Source organism: Xenopus tropicalis, chromosome 6 (genome assembly GCF_000004195.4).
Source record: "Xenopus tropicalis strain Nigerian chromosome 6, UCB_Xtro_10.0, whole genome shotgun sequence".
Taxonomy (NCBI): Eukaryota; Metazoa; Chordata; class Amphibia; order Anura; family Pipidae; genus Xenopus; species Xenopus tropicalis.
The window spans coordinates 91,064,855-91,084,620 of NC_030682.2; the positions used below are offsets into that span (position 1 = coordinate 91,064,855).

Here is a 19,766-nt window from a genome sequence, read left to right on the forward strand (position 1 = left end):
TTTCTATATATATTTGTTTATCTATAATATAATGTTATACTAATACAAAGACCACCACGCCTTTGTATGATATAAAAAAAAGTTCATGGGTTGTCACATATCACTTAATGTGATATACATTATCTGTTGGTTAAGTATCCAATCTAAATGTATATTTGTCCTTTAAATTAACAAAAAAAAAAAGTTATTTTTTTTTTTATAGATATCTATATAGAAAGAGAGGGATTTTTTTTTATAAACAGGAAAGCATGCTTATTGGTTTTCTCTATGCCGTTTCATGGACACAGTTTTAATAACAAGTCCTGACGTTTCGCGCAAGTTTTAATGCTACGAAAAAATCGCGACTTTGCGCAACTTTCGTAATGGCTAAGAAAAACTCGCGTTTTTACGCAAAAATCGTAAAGACGCCGAAAAAAATCGCAAAATTACCGATCATTACGAAAAAAACGCAATCGGACGCATTCGGCCCGTTCGTGGGTTAGTAAATGTGCCCCATAGACAACAGGGGGGGTGGCTCTTTGTGCTGATAAATATATTGGATGCTAGTATTATATAAACCTATCCTAAATCCTGTCTTTACTGTGTACTCCAGAGCTGCAAAATCACAGTTCTAATTAGAGTCCCTCTAGGGTGTACAGTAAATTAGAGAGGTATCCTACCTTTTGGAAATGTTTATAAGACGAGGCACACTTAGGGGCATATTTATTATAGTGTGTAAGCCAATATAATCAGTGATGTTGCCCACAGCAACCAATCAGCAATTAGATAATTAGAAGTCAGAAAAAAAAGCAAAGACCTGATTGGTTGCTATGGGCAACATCACCAGTGATGTTGGGTTACACACTATAATAAATATGCCCCTAAGCTTCAGCCAAATAGAATGTAAACAGCAATATGTATTTATAAGATCATGGGTGGTCTAAGCAACATTGGGAACTGCTGTAACGATACCTGGTGGTCTAATGGGGCGGCGGCTCCTGTGCGGGGACACCCGCCATCTTCCTTACTAGGCGCACGTGCATCCATCATATTCTACGTGCGCGCATGCGCATGCGTGCCCTTTCGCTTCAGCATGCGTGTCACGTCATTTTGGCGCAAAATTCAAATATTTAAAGCATTTTCTGCCCTGTGTTCATTGCCCAACGTAGGTCTACTTCCTGTTAGTTCCTGGGTGCATTCTATGTATTGTTTTGCCGTGTTCTGACTCCTGCCTGTCCCTGACTATTACTGTGTTGCTGCCTGAACCAACCTTTGCCCGTTTTGACAATTCTTCTGGATTCTGACTTTATACTGTGCTGCCTGATCGTTGCTGACCCCGGCCTGTCCTTTGACTTTCCTTGTCCTTTAAACATAAGGAACTGTAGAGAAGCAAAAGAAATTGCTAGTATTACAAAATATATATATATATATTCCACAATTCAAAATTATTGCATCCCCTTGAGGGAATTTCAACACTGGTTATGCCACATTATGTTCCCCTTTTTGTGCAATTCCTATGTGTCACATTGAACCTGCAGCTGAAGAGCATGTAATGAAGTTTAAACTGGCTAGGAACGGGCAACTACAATACAGCACTTCAATTCAGGCTCCCCATTATATGGTACTGTTTATTTACTATTGGCTGGCTGACCTGTCATCCTTGGCCTAACTTGCATGAAGGGTCTTTTGCAAAAATAAAAACGGCACACTTTGTTGAACCTGGCATTTAATAATAATAAATGTAATAATCAATTAACGGTACTGAGTCACTTGCGCCTCACTAGAGACTTGTTCTGTAAAGGATGGAGGAAGGTGCTTAGAAGCAAGCTGACATTGTATAAGGGCTGACCACATGGGTAGAACTCCTGAGCCCAGACAACTGAGGCTGATTACTGAGAGGGAGCACATCTTGTGTGCATAACGTTCAAGTAGACATGTTCTGATAACCTGAGAATTGACATAGTAGCACGTGGTATAACGTAATGGCTGGAGGATTTTCTTCTTTGTACACCATAGGTGCATCTAGGTCTCACCCAATTACCTCCCAATGATACCCCATTATGCCCTCAATCATGCTTCTAATTGCTCTCCTCATACTGCCTGTTACTGCATAATCAGTGCTTTTCAGTGGCAGAGGTTAACAGTAATTCAGGTGCAAGTTTTACAGAAGACCCACGAAAAACCCATGTAAATGTCAACTACATCCACATCACTGGGGTGGTGATGATCCACTACAGGCATGTTTGAGTTAACATTGGAATAAAGACGAATTAGATTTAAAGAAAATCAGTACTGCATTACTATCACCCTAGTCACATGGGGTAGTTGATCTCAGTATTGTTGACTGCTGTGTCCACACTAAAACACACACGCACTCAAACCCCTGTCAGCTAGTGAAGTGAAAGCACAAACTGCAGCCTGGTGAGCCCCTTTTAGCCCCGCCCCCAGCAATCCCTCACTAGCAGACACGAGCGAGGAATCCCTCCTACCGTTTGCCATTAAGGACAGTCTCATAACAAACGAGATACCCCAATAGAAAAGGGAGTGCTAGTGCTCCTCAGTCCCTAGAAGGGCAATGGGTAGAAGAAGCCATAGACAATACAATGCTGTGGTGGTTCCCTGACTTTGCAAATCTTGCGTTTCCTGCCCAAACCCTGGAGACATTCAGGTTTCTAGAAAAGGGGGAGGGGACTGTGTAACACTCCTTCCCATACACCCAGTAAGGGTCTTCACCAGGAAGTCCGTGCAAGTTTGGTGAGTAGGCTATTTCACTTGGTCTTTCCCCTCTCAGCGTGTGTTCCCCTGGGCCTTTAACCCCTCATGTGCCACAGCAAGTCTGTCCACTACCTGACTTTTCCAAGGCTTCTCATTCTTTTGGGTGCCTTACTATTGGTGGACTACAACACCCATCATACTGCAGCCACTGAATATTTGTTAGAGTAGAACCTGCCAGCTGTTATTATTAGGGACGCGGACCGGAAGTGGCTGTCCTGTAAATGCTAACACATGAGACGTGGTATTGAAAAGCATATCTGTCTCACAACACGGAATGCTCTAACGTTATAACACAACGGGACCCGGGGTACAGTTAAATGTATAGTAGGGCACCGGCTTATAGAAGTAATTGGTTTGGGGAGCAGTGAAAGGACACAGTGCACAATAGAGCACATTGCAGGGCTGAAGAGGAACCTCCGGGATCTCCGGCTGCCCTAAAGAGGATGTGCATAAAGAGGGACAGAGGGAGGGAGCAAAGGGGGTATGGAACTAAAAAAGGAATTTCCGACGTCCGTCAGCTCTTGAGGGAGTTCTGCAATGACACGCACTCACGGCTTTCTGCTGTAAAAGTGCGCTAACCTGCACAGAACCACTAGCTTTAACAACTAAGGCAATGAAATCTGTTTTATCAGGGTAACTGCACTTTTGTACGTAGGTTAGTAAACGGACAAGCTACTGAGAGTATTTACAGTACTTGTAGATGGGTGATCAATAGGACAAGCAATAAAATTAAAAAATAAAATAAATTGAAAGCATAAAATCTGTTTCCTACTACAGCAACCAGACAGCATTTTCAGTTTCAGTCTGACCTGGACTTAAGTCAGCTGACTATTTTTGCACTCTAAAATATTCACATACATAATATTGCATATAAGCATATTGGAAGCTTTGGAGGTCCATGACTATACTCAACATGCGGCTGCAGTCCAAGTCCATTAGCCTTGGAGGTGGCAGGTGCATCATCGTGTCATTTATTATATGATTGGTAGTCACTAAGAAGGTCATATACTGTATTACTAAGATGAATCAAAGTAAGCTAAAGTTGGCTTTATGCAATGACATTACATTAATCTGTTTTCAGAACAGATTAATGTAACATAGCCCTTATATTAAAGGGGCACATAAACATGAGTTCTCTGAACATGATCTCAATTTGAAATATGCTTATTGTTTTAATTAAGAAATATGTATGTTTTTTATTATTCCTTGTACAGACAGGACTAAACTAAAATCACATTCTACTTGTTATGAGCAAATTACCAAATTAATGAGAGGTCCTCTGTATAATGTGCTGCTCCCTACCTCAAAGCCTGCAGCTGTGGGAAGGGGAGCTTTTCCTAGTGGGCTGATTATTAGATCACAAGGCAAAAAGTATCTATAGTACAAGTCCTATCCATTGAACCCATGTAAAAATTGTGGTCAGCCTGCAACCCTTTATATTTATAACTCTTTTGTGTCAAAGGATGCTGGCTGTTTCTCTACAATATTTAGACTAGAGCAGGTTATGCCAAGTGATTATGATTATGATGTCTTTTTCTTGTTCATGGAACATAAGTGACTGTTGTGACTCTTGCTGGTGAATCCCAAAATGATTATATACACAGTTGACAGTTCATTTGTGATCAAGTGGACAGGGTCAAGGCTTACAAATCAATTTCCTTCCGAATGTGAAGTTTGACATTAATTTTATCACCTTCCTACATCGAACACCGGAAACCTAGACTAAAGTTGGTTGTACATGCCCAGTTTTGGTTAAGTTGGGGGTTGGCATCAATGACCATCCTGTTGGATAATCTGTTCAATTTGAAAATATTATCATTTGATCCATTCAGCTGCACTTATCATTTGGGCTTCTGGAATAAATGGATGGAACAATGGCAAATGGTCAAAATGTGTATGGTCATTCATACATTATCCTTCCTTTGGGCCTGTGAACCAATCAGTTGGGTACCTTGTAGTATTCCCTAATGTTTGACCACCTTTACCAATGCAATGGGATTAGTTGACTGTATGGATGCACCAAAGCCTGGATTTGGTTTGGGGTTTTCTTGAATCCCAAAACTTTTGGCAGGATGTGGATGCAGGCAAATCCTTATTGTTTAGCTGAACACAATCTGGACCCTTAAAGATATGAGGCTAATTTAATTTTTGTTAACAGATTATACAAATTTTAAATAGCTTATTTGGATTTGGCTTGGTATATGGCTAATTTTTTTGTGAAGGATTTGGTATTTAGATAAATCCAGAAATTATGGTCAGTGCTTTCCTTGTTTGTCACCATTTTTTTTTCCCCTGGGAAAAATACAGGTGAACCAGTATAACTACATCAATGTGCTGATACTGTCCTCATCCTATGGGGTTTTCAAACCTTCCCCATGTTTGCCTGATTTTTGGTTAGATAGCTGTCGGGAAGGGCCAATTCATTGGGCTGATCAGCTGCCGAATTGGTTTCCAGGGGTCGAATCTGCATCTTAAATCTGCCAGTGTGTAGCCAGTATAACAGATAACTCTAAAGTCAACTGGACAAATTTAGAGAGAAGTTGTTTACTGTGAAAAATGTTTAATAGTAGCAGATCTCAGTGCCAGGTTTTTTTTTAATTTAGAGGTTCACAGCAATTGTACAGTTCATTGCCAGTTTACTAGCACTAGTTAGTTAACGAGTGGCATGTTATTATAGTAATGGCCCAAGTTTTATTAGTATTTCCTTTCCCTCATGTAAATCTTATTTTTGCTGTCAAAACACATTGGCAGCTTATAGTTTTCTGTACCTGCGGGTTTAGATATTCAGCAACGTGTGAGTTGCTGAAATATGTAAATACAGTGACGGGAATGCTGAAAATTCGGTAACTGTTTCCAGTTCTGTCGTCCAGTCTCTATTCGTAGCCCGTAACTTTACTGTCTTGTAAATAAGTTTTATTCGCATGCCTGAAATAGCCAGATCATTTTACAATGACAGTTAGACATCTAGAAACGCTGATTGTCACATCCTGTTTAGAGACGTAAACGTGCGTAGGCCTTCATAGAACCCCCTAAATTGGCCCCTGTTAAAGACATCAGGGTTGCTGAGAGAATGTATGCGGTGCACAGGAGGTAGCGCTGGAAAATCCAGTGACGTCATCGGAAAGATTACGCGATAGACAGTGGGTGGGGCCAGACGGATCCCCCTAATAGCCCTCAAACACAGTCATGTGACTGAAACCCTGCTGCTAGTGCCTTTCATAGCGAGTGAAAGAGACGCCCTTTCTCCCCGCAGCGTTAGAAGTGCATTAGGCCCGTGAGCAAGGTCACTTGTTTCATGTAAACTAGGACTTTTGATTTATTGCGGTGATCCCTGTGACACGAAGAAATGGAAAAGCGGAATAGCATTTTGTCCAGAAACATTAATGTTTCATAAGCATATCATTATTTGTTAATGCGATTTATTGCTCATAACGTAAGAAATAAAGTTGCCATGGATCTCTCAAAATGTGTGTTTTGTACACACTATTCTGTGACTGTCTATGAAAATGTATATTGTTATATAGGAAGTTTTATAGTCAGTATAGGGCATGTGTAGGACTGCACATGCTGATGGGAAGGAGCTGGTCCACACATGCGCAACATAGACGCGTTAGTGATAGGAAGGAAGGGTGCCACAAACGCTGAGCTGCAATGTATGTATTATCCACAAGGTTGGAGCTATGGCTTCATTTGGCTAGGGTTTTTTGTCAGTAGCGTAACTAAATGTCACTGGGCCCACAGCAAATTAATTGTAGGATTTCTGCTAAAATCTCCAGAATTTGACCTGTTTTCCAATATATATATATTGGTAGAGTTCTCACTTCGTGGCAAATTTACTGGTAGACTCAAATTCCTAATTTAGTAGAGCGTTTGTCTATAAAAGATTTCAGATGTAACTGTAGCCCTCAGTAGCTTAGAAAAGCCACATTCTGTTCTATTACTTGCACTACATGTGCTGAAATTGGGACCAGACTTTGGTGAATGGCATTCATGTTAAATTTTCTTGCTTTGAGCTGTCTTTTGGTTGGCTTCTCATATATGAATTGGAGACATCGCCCTGATAGTTTTGTCCTTGCCCTGTCCCCTGTCCAACTGTGCTGAGTTTTGCCTGTTTTGGAGATGTTTTGGGATATGTGTGGGTGCATTACAATTCTTTTCAATGGAGGGGGTTATTAAAAACTGAGGAGCAAATCACAGGGAGTAGGTGACTGAAGAATCCACACGAGTTGACATGTCTGGTGAATGCAAGTATAACAATAGTCATATTGGCATACCGGTATTAGGTCTGTTGTCCAGAATGTTTAGACCTGTGTTTTTTTTTTTCTGTAATTTGGATCACCATAACTTAAGTTTGCTAAAAAAAATAAATGTGGAAACTTTAAATAAACCAAATAGGATAGTGTTGACACCAGTATGAATTTATTGTAGCTTACTTGCCATCTGTACTTTCTTCTTTTATAGAAAATTGAAATTATTTAAACAAATTAGAATTATTTTCTTAAAAGTCACCTGCCACCTTGAAAATATTTTCCCCACCAGAGGTGTGGGCTAATAGACCCCACAAACAATAGTTTTTTTCCCCTAAAAAAATAGCCCCCGTCAGCTATGCGTTGCCTGTTCCCGATGTGGGTAGCCATGTTGGGGTACACGTATGCTCATAATGAGCAAGTGCCACTGTGAGGTAAGTTTGTTAAGTATATCCACCTCGCCTAGACAGATGCATGTGCTTAAAAAAAAACAAAAAACCCAACTTATTTTGCCCAACCAGAGTGTGGGCTCGATTAGCTTGGTGACAAGTTTACGGTAGACTCCCTGGTGGGAAGTGGCCTTTTAGTAATCTGGTGCTTTCTGTATATCTGATTTTTTGATTAAGGGTTTCCATACCTGAACTATCTAAATTCATAGAAGAGCAGTACTGTCCAAAATTTTCTGTACTATGGACCAGCTATGCACTCTTGGGCCAGATGATTTTAAAACAAGTATGTTGTCATGGCAAGAGATCTATGGACAACGCATTCTGTGAGCTGTATAATTTTCTTTGACGACCCCATCCTGCCTCTGGATCTCAGATTTCACAGCCCTGTTATGGAGCATTGGGTGGTGAACGTCCAATCTGAGTATATTTAAATTGAAGTAACAGGAATACAACAGTCTTATGATCTTTTAAGAATAATGTAGACTTTAGTTAAGGACATAAATTTATATTATCTGTGTATATGCATAAATGTCAGCTTTGGAACAGCTAGCTAGCTTTTTTCTTTTGCCTAAACCAACCCTTGCTGTGTTCAAGGGAATTTTAGATAATATATGTTAAAGGAATTCTGACATGATTTTTATGGTATACTTTTTATTTCTAAATTATACTGTTTACATAGCAAATAACTCACTCTACCATTAAAAGTTTTATTCTTGAACCAACAAATGTATTTTTTTTAGTTCTGATATTGGTGTGTAGGCAGCCATCTCAGTGCATTGTGCACTGAGCTTTCAGAAGGAGCAAGCGCTACACATTAGAACTGCTTTCAGGTAACCTATTGTTTCTCCTACTCCAATGTAACTGGAGGAGTCCCAAGCCAGACTTGAATTTCTTACTATTGAGTGCTATTCTGGGAGCTGCTATCTTGCTAACTTCCGATTGTTCTGCTGATCGACTGTGACACCCTGGGAAATAAAAAAAATATGGCTAGCTCCATGTGATATTTCAAAATTAAATAAGAAAAAATCTGTTTGCACTTTTGCTGGAGAAGCTATATTAACTTGTGAGTTTTTGTATATTTACAAATACTGCAGCATAATTGGCAGTGCAGACTAGGGCTAATGGCAGATGTATAAAGTATTGAAAGCTCAATATTTTTCCTCATCATTGGCCCTTTTTTTAAAAAAAAAAACTGAGAATTAATAAGTTGGCCTTATAATGAACATCAGTGGCGAGCGCTACCTCTCTTCCCCCCCCCCCCCCCCCCCCCCGTGTGAACAAGATTGCACAGTGCTGGTACTGTTACAATGTGGTGCCAAAGGGTGTGGATAAGTGACTAGTGGGCTAGCAGACAGAAGAGGTACCTATCAAGCACCCCACCACCATTTTGGGCATTGTGGGAGTCTTAAGTGGATTATATTCAACTACTGCATTGTTTCAATGGTACATGTTGCTAAACCAGCAGGACATGGAACAGTAAAGGACTGACAGACACTGTTTTCAATAGTGATTACATCTACGGGTATAGTGTCAGTTATGCGGAATGCTTGGCATCTGGAGTTTTCTGGTTAAGGGGTCTTTTTGTAATTTGGATCTTCTTACTTTAAAGGTCCCCATACACGAGCTGATTCTAGCTGCCGATTCGGCAGCTAATCGGCCCGTGTATGGGCACTACCGACGGGCCTGCCTGACCGATATCTGGCCTGAAATCGGCCAGATCTTGATCGGGCAGGTTCAAAAATCTAGTCGGATTGGGGACTGCATCGGCTCGTTGATGCGGTTGGGATCCAGTACAATGTACTGTTTTATTATTACAGGGAAAAAGGAAATAATTAAAAAAAATATGAATTGTTTTATTAAATTGGCCTATGGGAGATGGCCTTCCTGTAATTTTGAGCTTTCTGGATTACAGGTTTCTAGGAATCCCATACCTGTAATAAATAATTCAAAATTTATATAAATGCGGTTAGAGAATTTTGCATTTATAATGCAAATAATTATATATTGGGGTTTACAACTCCTACTAAATGTAGTTGTATGTTTGTTTCAATTAGGGTTGCCACCTGTTTAGTTTTTGTTTGAACAGTTCAGTTTTTTTTTAGGGTTGTTTGGGTTTAAGCCTTATGAAACCCAAACAATAATCTGGCCAAAAAATTAAACCACTATTACAGTGAAGTGTTTTTTTTTTTTACATTTAATATTCAAAGCAGGATTTAAATACAGTTTTTAGTGATGTGCAGGTGTTATTGCGTTAGGTTTCTCAGGAAGTGAGGCATGCAATGAACTGTAAAAAAAAAAAAAATATATATATATATATATGCATAGATACACAAATACATTTTTATATATATATATATATACACACCAGTAATTCATTTATTGAAATGCAAGATTTGTATTACCAGAAGGACTATGTCACTCTTGGTGTTTTCACTACCTGCCACTGTGTACCCAACATAGATTTTTGTCTATTTTCTGGCTAAATTTTTCCCCATTTGTACAGTGATTGACAGATGCCATTCATGTCACCTGGTTGGTATTTTACCAGCCTAGCCAGCATTGTACTTGATGGTAAATTTGTAGTATCAAGTCCTCAGCATGCCTCCAATCCACTCCCAGCATGCCTAAAGCCTTCTCTGAGTTCACTCTCTAGACCGCCACTTAACTCACAAAAATCCCTTCTGATTAGGCCAGTGACATCATGCACGCTCGCCATTGCCTCATTACCCTACCCCTTACAAAATGGACCTGCCCTGGCAGGTATTGTAAGTTCCAAAAGGTGGCAACCCTTTGTATTAGCATTTTTGGAGAAAACACTGGGTGTGACATTGCCCTTAGGCTTCATTAAGCAACCTGGTTTTTGTTTCCTTTAAGTATTCATTAACCTACTTTTGAGTCACTTCAGGTAGGAATCTAAGTAGCAACAACTTTTATTCTAATTAGCCTTGACTGATTGCTCACTACTTTGATCCAGTTTAAAAGTGAATGTGATGTGCAGATGCAATATATGAATTAGTACATACCCTTAGTAACATCATTTATGGTTAGCACAGTTTCAACTTCTTACCTGCATCCATTTATGCTCAACTTTTTGATTACTTCATCTTTCATTTATATATTCAGTAAGTAAATCCTGTGGCTGTCAGTAGAACCCTGATTTCACATTTTTCAGAAGGACTGGAAAAATAATGTAATTTCCTGTAAAACCTACAATTAGCATTCTAATATATCTCATGGATGTTGCTGACACAAGTCAACCAAAAGACTAGTTTTTTTCTTCTTGATCTCTTGCTGATTAGCTGACTGTGGCGACTTGTCGGTTCGGTTCAGCAGACTTACCCCTCTTCTGTACATGTAAACCTCATTCACTGCACCAAGTGCTTATCCTGCACCTCCTCCTCTTAATCTTGATAACATAAAAAATGCTCTCCATGACCTTCAAAGCCATTTGTAATTCTGTAAATCTCTACATGCCCTGTTAGTTTTATTTGCTAACATACTGGTATTTCAAACTTCTCTACAAATGCATATATATTCCTTTAATTCTATACATGTTAAGCATGTAGTACTATGTAATCCTGCCAAGTTTTTTCTTGCAGCACAAAATGCCCTAAATCATCTCTAAACACCATCATTGCTCTCTATGGCAACTTTGAAAAATGCACTTGTGCACATTTGCCATAAAATAAGTTAGAAAAATAAATAGTGCTATTTTAAGGCCATTAGTTTTTTTTTTTTTTTTTTTTACAATGAATCAAATACAGGTATGGGATCCCTTATCCAGAAAGCTCCGAATTACGGAAAGGCCGTCTCCCATAGACTCCATTTTAATCTAATAATTCAGATTTTTAAAATTGATTTCCTTTTTCTCTGTAAAAATAAAACAGTGCTTTGTATTTGATCCCAACTAAGATATAATTAATCCTTACTGGATGCAAAACAATCCTATTGGGTTTAATTAATGTTTTAATGATTTTTTAGTAGACTTAAGGTATGGAGATCCAAATTACGGAAAGACCCCTTATCCGGAATACCCTTGGTCCCGAGCATTCTGGATAACGGGTCCTATACCTGTACCTACTATAAGATTGTATAATACCATAGAAATCTGTCCCATGGCTCTCCAGTTGTAAAGTACTGTTTTTTTTTGTCGAATTACAAATAAGTTTGCAAATCTGACGTTAATTACACACAAATATAGGTACTGAGAATAGAGATCTCTGGGACTGAAGGTGCTCAGTCCTGGTTTAAATCATGTATGTTTTGGATATGTGCATCACCATCAGTGTTAAAAACATAAATTTAACCACAAAACTAACCTGCTTAAGGAGAAATATAAAAACATTTTATAGTGAATTGCATTTTACAATGCAATATTTGTGCTTATACAGTTAGTTCACTGAGAATTCTATTAGCTCATTGTGCATTTCTAAAAGACTACATAAAGTTGACATATCTTTAAAGACCTAAACACTTGCATAAAGTTCACAATCATTTTTCCACTGGGAAATTGGGATCAAAATCTGTATTAAATTTTGCATTGTTCCCACAAAGAAATAGTTTCTTGCACTAAGCACTTTTTTCCTTTAATGATTGTAATTCCTTAATTACCTCACATCCAAATGTATGAATGCATTGCAACAACTGGGCATTCTTTGTTATTTTAAATGTCCTTTCTTTTTCCACGTTTTATTATGATTTAGATATGACTGCCTAAATTTCAATGTAAATTGTCAAACTGCACTTGTTACTTCTTTCCGTAGAATATTAGCATACATGGTGTTATGCATAATCTGCAAACAACCTATTGCAATAATTTATATTAAAGGACTCTATATACCGATACTTATGTAATATCATCCTGTGGGAATGTTCTACATGGTTTAAGTGAATCACTGAGGTCAAAACACACCTAGATACAAGACGCAAATTTATTCTAAAGTGTTGCTTTGCTCCTAGCAACAACTCTGGAAAAATTGGTAGGTGGAAAGCCTGAAACAGGATATTGCTGTATTGTGTAGTGACTGGCAAATAAGCTCTGTGACTTTAATGTAATTTATGGCATGGCCCAGTTTTTTTTTTTTTGAGTGAGATAGGCAAAAAGGAAAAGCATATCATTCCAAAACCGCAAAACAAAAATAGCGCAAAAAATCAGGAACCCCTTTAAGGCTGATTGTTGCAGATGGAAAGGCGTTTTTCGAGAAGGTGACCATACACGGTAATATCCGCTTGTTTGGCGAGATTGTCAACTGAGTGGATCTTCTCCCAATATGCCCACCTAAGATGGATGATATCGGGCTAATGTCCTAGGGCCAAACAGTTGAATTGCAACAGCGTCAGACTGCTGGTCAGGTAGGTCCCTCAGTTGTGCCCATATACAGCCAAAACAGTCTGTAGAACCCGAATCGGCAGCTAAAATCTGCCTGTGTATTGACTCCTTAAGGCTAATTTTCAGATGAAAACATGAACTTTTATCATGGTCTATAATAATGTTCCAAATGAATTGTAATTTTTATATGGACACCCTACCTGATGAGGTTGTATAGATATAAAAAAAAAATGGAAAACTTTAAACATTAATTGTAATAAACCATTCTGGCTTGATCTAATGCCAGCTAACAAAATTCTAGCTTATTCCAACTGGCCTCTGTGAAGCACCCAGTCATCCACAGAATAATATTTGGACATGCCAGACCTTCTGTTTGGTTCCAGAACAAAGCTGTTACACTCATTACTGGCAATGGAACAGATTACTAAATTTCTCTTAAATTTGGGCATTCTATACTGTTTTGTTGTTATGTGAGGTAGAGCAGCACTACCATAAGGAATATCTACACTTAAACATATCCTGTCTGTTTATGGGAATGATGGCAAGGTCTATCCTTAGACAGTCCTTTCTATCTGAATGCAGCAGTATGCTGGCTTGCATGTGTCACATACTGCAGACCATATCTTACTTGATATTTTTATCCAGTTTTCTGTTTTCTAGTTGTGCCAATTTCATCTAAACCCTGTGCAGTGGACTGCTTTAGAAGTTTTTATTTACAGCAGCCTCCTGCAGTAAAAGAAATGCCCTTTCCTCCCTTGCCCGTTATTCTTTATTTATAAAAAGCTGACATATTTCGCAGTACTTTTATAATTCTTTATTTTTCAGTTTATTTATATGGGGAGGGGGTACAGAAAGGAAAGGGTAAGGGGGGGGAGGAACATTGCATTTGCGTCATATTTTTACAAATAGCATAATAAAATTTTAGGTAACAACATTCAACAAGTCATATCTAGGTTTCATCTGGTGTGTTATTGACCATATAAACAATATTCAACCTATAGGGATGCTATCCTGAATGGCAGAGATTTGTATTAGAATTATATCGTTTTTATGTAGTTTAGCCAAGGTGTCCAGATATTCCAGTAATACAGGCTTTTATTGTGGATCATAAATGTAATTTCTTCCAGTTGCCTGATGTCGTTTGTGTTATTTAACCATTCTGTAAATGTAGGAGTTTCTGTGGTTTTCCACTTTCTAGGTATGAGAGCTTTAGCTGATTGCAATAAGTGGAGGGTGAGGCGGTCTGATACAGTGACATTTTTGCCTGGGTATATATTGAGTAAGATTGGGGCGGGTTCGTCAATGGAGAATTTGGAGTCTGTGATTTGATTTATAGCGTATAGGACTTCGGTCCAGTATTGTTGCAGGCCTGGGCATTTAAGCCAGATATGGGTATGGGTGCCTGAATGGCTGTTACATCTCCAGCATTGGTCAGAAGTATTAGGATACATTTTCTTTAGTTTTACTGGTGTATAGTGCCACCTTGTGATCAATTTGTATGTGGCTTCATTTGTTCTGGATGCCCTGAAGGTTTTATGCATACTGCTAAGGATTCTTGACCATGCTTCGTCAGGTAGGTGGATGCTAAGTTCTTTTTCCCATGCCTGGCAGTATGGTCTGGGCGGTGGGGGAGTAGCGTTGATCAGAGCTCTATATATTTTGGACAATGGTTTATCCAGAACTCTTGGCTCTGTTACTATTATTTCCCATGGGGTTAGGGGTCTATTCCATTGTATGAGTTTGTTTATTTCGCAGTACTTTACAGAGATTATAAATTATTCACATCATTCTTTGACCAATGGAGCTTATTGTGGCCATACACTGGCCAATAAACACTGTGAACTTGGCCCTTCCAGACCGAGTTAGCAGCTTATTGGCCTGTGCATAGGGAAGGCATTGATCAGGCGGGTTTAGAATGTTCTAATGATGACCACATCAACATGTTTGTGCTATTCTCTTCCATATTAAGGGATCAGCCAGATTAACCCAGCACATCACAATAATGAGCAGATCTTCTAGTGTGTGTCGAGCTTTACAGTTCCTATCAAGTTTGCTATGATCAGTTTTATCAGTAGCCAAGGGACCTGCTGTTTTTGTGTGTTTGTGTGTGGTGGGGGGGAATTCCTGTAGGAAACACAAAAGGAGAACTTACAAACTACTTCCACATAGTGCCCTTATTTAAATCAGACGTAACCCTCCAAGACAGCACTGCAACCACTTGGACCACTGTGCTCCCTGCCATGTCCATGTCATGAGGCATACCTATCCTAAAAGTCTTGTTTTACAATGAAATTAAATAAAATTTAGATTGTTTTGCCATAACATAGATTTATGCTAGTCTAATACAATTACAAGGTACTGGGTTATTGCTGAGAAAAAGCATGTAGTTGAAAAATGAAGAATTGTTTGTTTAAATAGTGCAGTCTGGTATAACTGGATTCCAATTAATAGATTCCAATCACTACACATTTTGAACCATTTATAAAATATAATATACTATATTTTTTTACAGTTTTGTAGGTCAAGTTGGCCTGCAGGTCTGAACAAACAGCACAATAGCATTTGGCCACTAATATCTGTCTGTTTGCCACATAGATGTTGGTCAGATACCTTAAGTTGCTGGCCATTGTATTTATCAGTTAATAAGATTTAAATAGCGTTATTGAGCAGAAATGCAGACAATGCACCCTGAAATCTGCCTTGTGTGCATACTGACAGTCCGATGCCATTCCTGTCAGTGCGCAAATAAGATAGGGCGGACAGGAGAAGGTTGACCTTTTCTTTTTTGGAATAAATGTGCCCCTGGCCTCAGTTGAAATGATATATCGGCTTTGCAGGTGTCTGGATACTTTTGACAGTATAGTGAAAATAGAATTGGCTTGGCTTGGAGTGCAGTGCTACAGTTGATGTATTGAAATAACTGCTACAGCTATAATGCTAAAAAGCAAGTTGCTACATGTTTAAAAAACCAGTGTGATAACTTAAATACATAATGACTAAGGTTTCCAATAATTACTCTTGTTGTGACATTTACTTCATCAGCAGTTAAGATGCTGTGAGAAATTGTTATGACTGCACTAAGCATAAACGTATGGAACTATCTAGTCTAGCCAATTGGTTTTCCTTCCTTTGTGACAGGTAGTTTTCTCTGCTGGCATCTATACGCCAGTGGAGAGAAGCTGATCCCATGCAGTCCGTTCCCTGAATGAGCTTGAGCGGACAAGGATCAGCTCATCAGAGTGGATTTTAGCTCAAAAATGTATTTCTCTGCTAAAATACTTTGTGTGTGCACTTACTGATTCTGTGTCTGTGAATGAATGGAAGGCAGCGGATTTGCTTTTCTCCATTGGCATACATTAATGAAGAAAATTACCCCTTAGTTAGAATGTGCATGCTATGTACTCTCTGCATGAGTTTAAATATTTTGGAGTGATTGCCTCTTTGCAAAGGTTTTGCAAATTGTTGTCACTGAATGAGTGTTGTGAATAAACATACTGTTGTGATTGCCAAAGAAAAGCCATAGTCAGTGCATGTTCTACTGAAGTTCTAGATGTAAAATGATGAGTAAATGCAAAATGGTGTAAAAAACAGTGTGCTGAAGTAGCAGAACTTAGTATAAAAACTTTATATTATTTCTTTTACATTGATATAAGTTATAAAATAATATTTAACATTTTTAGAATTTACAGTTACCTTTAACAAAAGGATTTTGTACTTGCCTTTCCCTTGTACTTTTTTCTTCTTTTTCTGCTGTGTGTGACTAATTTAATTGTTTGGTTTCTCTTTTTTTTCCCTTTAGTCATCAGTCACAGTGCTAACCCCCTCCATGTACCTTAGTAGCATAGTGTCAGCACTATTCTCTTCACTGGAAATATGTGTATTTGCCAGTATGTTTTCAAAACTCGTATATCAGTGTCACTGCTTAAGAGCAGCTCAGAATGATAAATTCATAAACAACAATATTCTGGAGAAACATTAGAGAACATTTGATTTTTCCTGTCCCCATTTATAGATGCAGAGACATTGCTACGAATATGAAGTCAATAACTGTGTTCCAAAAACCCCAAACTATCTATCTGTCTATCAATCATAGATTGATCGCTATCTAATTCTGCAGCCTGAAATATCTCTTAATATAGTGATGCTTACAAGGATTTTGAAGTATAGAAGGTGCTACTATAGTGAAAATATGGCCTTTGACTCTTGCCTGTAATGGCTCAAGTTGAGTAGAGAACTGCAACTCCATGGGGGGAGGTTGCCAGAGAGCAGAAGTGGAGCTATCGGTCCAAGAAGTCGGCAAAGAAAGGTAATGGCACTCAGGCCTGTGGCCAAACGATCAGATTAAAACTATGCTAACACAAGCCATCGGAGTAAGGATCACATCAGTGAGCCTATGTGGTCCTCAATCCAAGGGGAAAATCAAACCTGCCCGATCGATATCTGGCCAATTTTTTTTAAGCTACAATTGTGTAGGCCTTTTGAGGCCAAATACATGGGCAGATAAGATGCTTAATCTGATAGGCCTGAATTAGCAGCATAATCTGCACTTGTATGGCAACTTTTACTTAAAGAACTCTAAGGGGCACATTTACTAATCCACGAATGTCCGAAAAGCATCCGAATGCTTTTTTTTTCATAATGATCGGTATATTGCGATTTTTTTCGTCGTCGTCGCGAAAAAATGGTACTGTTGCGCCGAGTACGAAAGTTTCGGATTCATTCAAGCTTCAGTATCGTGACTTTCCTTGGGCCAGGTTGGAGCAGCAGAGTGCCATTGAGTCCTATGGGAGGCTTCCAAAATCATGCGGGAAAAAAATCAAGTCGGAAAGGTTTGCCCGCCGTTTACTAGCACTCAATACGAAAAAGTCGCAACAATTCGCGCAAGTCGTAACGGCTACGAAAAAGTTGCGACAATTCACGAAAAAGTCAATTTTTTTCCCATTCGGGATTCGGATTCGTGGATTAGTAAATCAGCCCCTAAATATGCAACTCTAAAATAGAACACAGAGTTAGAATGTATAAAAAAAATTTTTTAAAAATATATTTAAAAAAAATATTTTTCTTTTAAAATGGGAGGGTATTATAAGTAATTTATCAGTGTTTGCAGAGGACACTCTGCATCCCAGTCAATTCTATCCAGGATCTGGCGTCCTTGCAGCATGATCTTGACAATCTGGCAATCTGGGCGGCTAAGTGGCAGATGAGATTTAATGTAGAAAAATGTAAGGTCTTGCACCTGGGATGTAAAAATATGCAAGCCACTTATACCCTTAATGGGACTGCACTAGGCAAATCCATAATGGAGAAGGATCTTGGAGTCCTTGTAGATAATAAACTTGGCTGAAGCAAGCAATGCCAGGCAGCAGCTGCTAGGGCCAACAAGGTTTTGAGCTGTATTAAAAGGGGCATAGATTTGTGGGAGGAAGGTGTTATTCTTCCCTGGTAAGGCCTTCTAGAATATGCTGTTCAGTTTTGGTCTCCAGTGCTCAAACGGGACATTATTGAATTAGAGAGGGTCCAGAGAAGGGCAACTAAGCTGGTAAAGGGTATGGAAAGTTTTAGTTATGAAGAAAGACTGGCCAAGTTAAGTTTGTTTACACTGGAGAAGAGGCGCTTAAGAGGTGATATGATAACTATGTATAAATATATAAGGGGATCATATAATAACCTCTCTAAAGCTTTATTTGCCAGTAGGTCCTTTCAACTGACACGAGGGCTCCCACTCCATTTAGAAGACGGGAGGTTCCATTTAAATATTTAGAAAGGATTTTTTACTGTGAAGTTGTCCAATTCCCTCCCTGAACCAGTCGCACTGGCTGATACATTAGATAGCTTCAAGAAGGGATTGGATGGCTTTCTAGCAAGTGAGGGAATACAGGGTTATGGGAGATAGCTCTTAGTACAAGTTGATGCAGGGATTGGTCCGATTGCCATCTTGGAGTCAGGAAGGAATTTTTTTTCCCCCTCTGAGGCAAATTAGAGAGGCTTCAGATGGGTTTTTTTTGCCTTTTTCTGGATCAACTAGCAGTTAGGCAGGTTATATATAGGCATTATGGTTGAGCTTGATGGTTGTATGTCTTTTTTTCAACCTATGTTACTATGTTTAATGCGTTACTTGCCTTGCCCTCTGAGGACTACTACTACAATTTGATGATGAGTTTGAGCAAACTTTTTTTTTCTGTATAGATAATGCACAAGGGTTACATTCTCTGTGCTGCCTATAATTGTAGGTTTGTTTAGTCACACACTGATATTGATGCAGACACTGAAAGAATTACTGACTCTTAGAAGCAGGCAGACAGAGGCTGGCGTGCAAAAAAACATAGAAAAAAGATATGGCAAATAACCTTGTACTAATGAACACAATTTTTTATGAGCAACATCAACATATTTTAAAATAGGGATTATATAACAATTGATGTTCTGGCAAGTGTAGAGAAATTTGCAATATATGACTCTTTAAATATAGCCTATATTTATATTCTTATCAGTTTTGGTAAAAATACAAGAGGAAGTTAAATAAGGTTAATTCCTACCAATGTCCATTCCTGATGGTTTTCTGGATCTTTCAGGAATTGCCCCTTCCTTTTATGAATGCTCTTGAGCTCTCCGTCTTACCCCCATAAATGTCTCAATACAACAGGCATGGTTTATTTTAAACTAGACACTCACATGGGCTGCATGAATTCAAATGGAAGCTGAGCAGATCAGGGTCCCTATACAACTGTAATAAGCGGATTTATTTCTGCTTGGGGGCCTAAAATCCTTTTTCCTCTGCTACCTAACACATGTAAAAACATTGCTCAACTTATGAGAAGAAAACCACTGTTTAGGATTGGTTGATACTCTGCAGTTAAATATTTTGGGGTCTTAACAATGTTCCATCTAGCATTCCATTCAACATTCTGAACTTATTTGAACGCATTTTCGAGCCGGGACACTCATTCATTATGCACTTGCTCTTTCTCCAACATGGCTGCCCACACT

At 38.8% G+C, this 19,766-nt stretch overlaps 1 protein-coding gene across 2 annotated transcripts in view; it reads left to right on the top strand.

Annotated features, from left to right (window-relative positions):
* The first annotated feature begins 2,390 nt into the window (after nucleotides 1-2,390).
* hivep1 (HIVEP zinc finger 1) overlaps nucleotides 2,391-19,766 on the top strand; it is a 137,469-nt gene continuing 120,093 nt past the window's right edge. Inside the window, exon 1 of one of the 2 annotated variants that reach the window (XM_002932683.5) lies at nucleotides 2,391-2,733. The gene's annotated coding sequence lies outside the window, so the exon portion shown is untranslated. Of the gene's footprint in view, nucleotides 2,734-6,330; nucleotides 6,408-19,766 lie in introns of those variants that run through there. The other variant, XM_012965418.3, reaches the window with a different exon arrangement.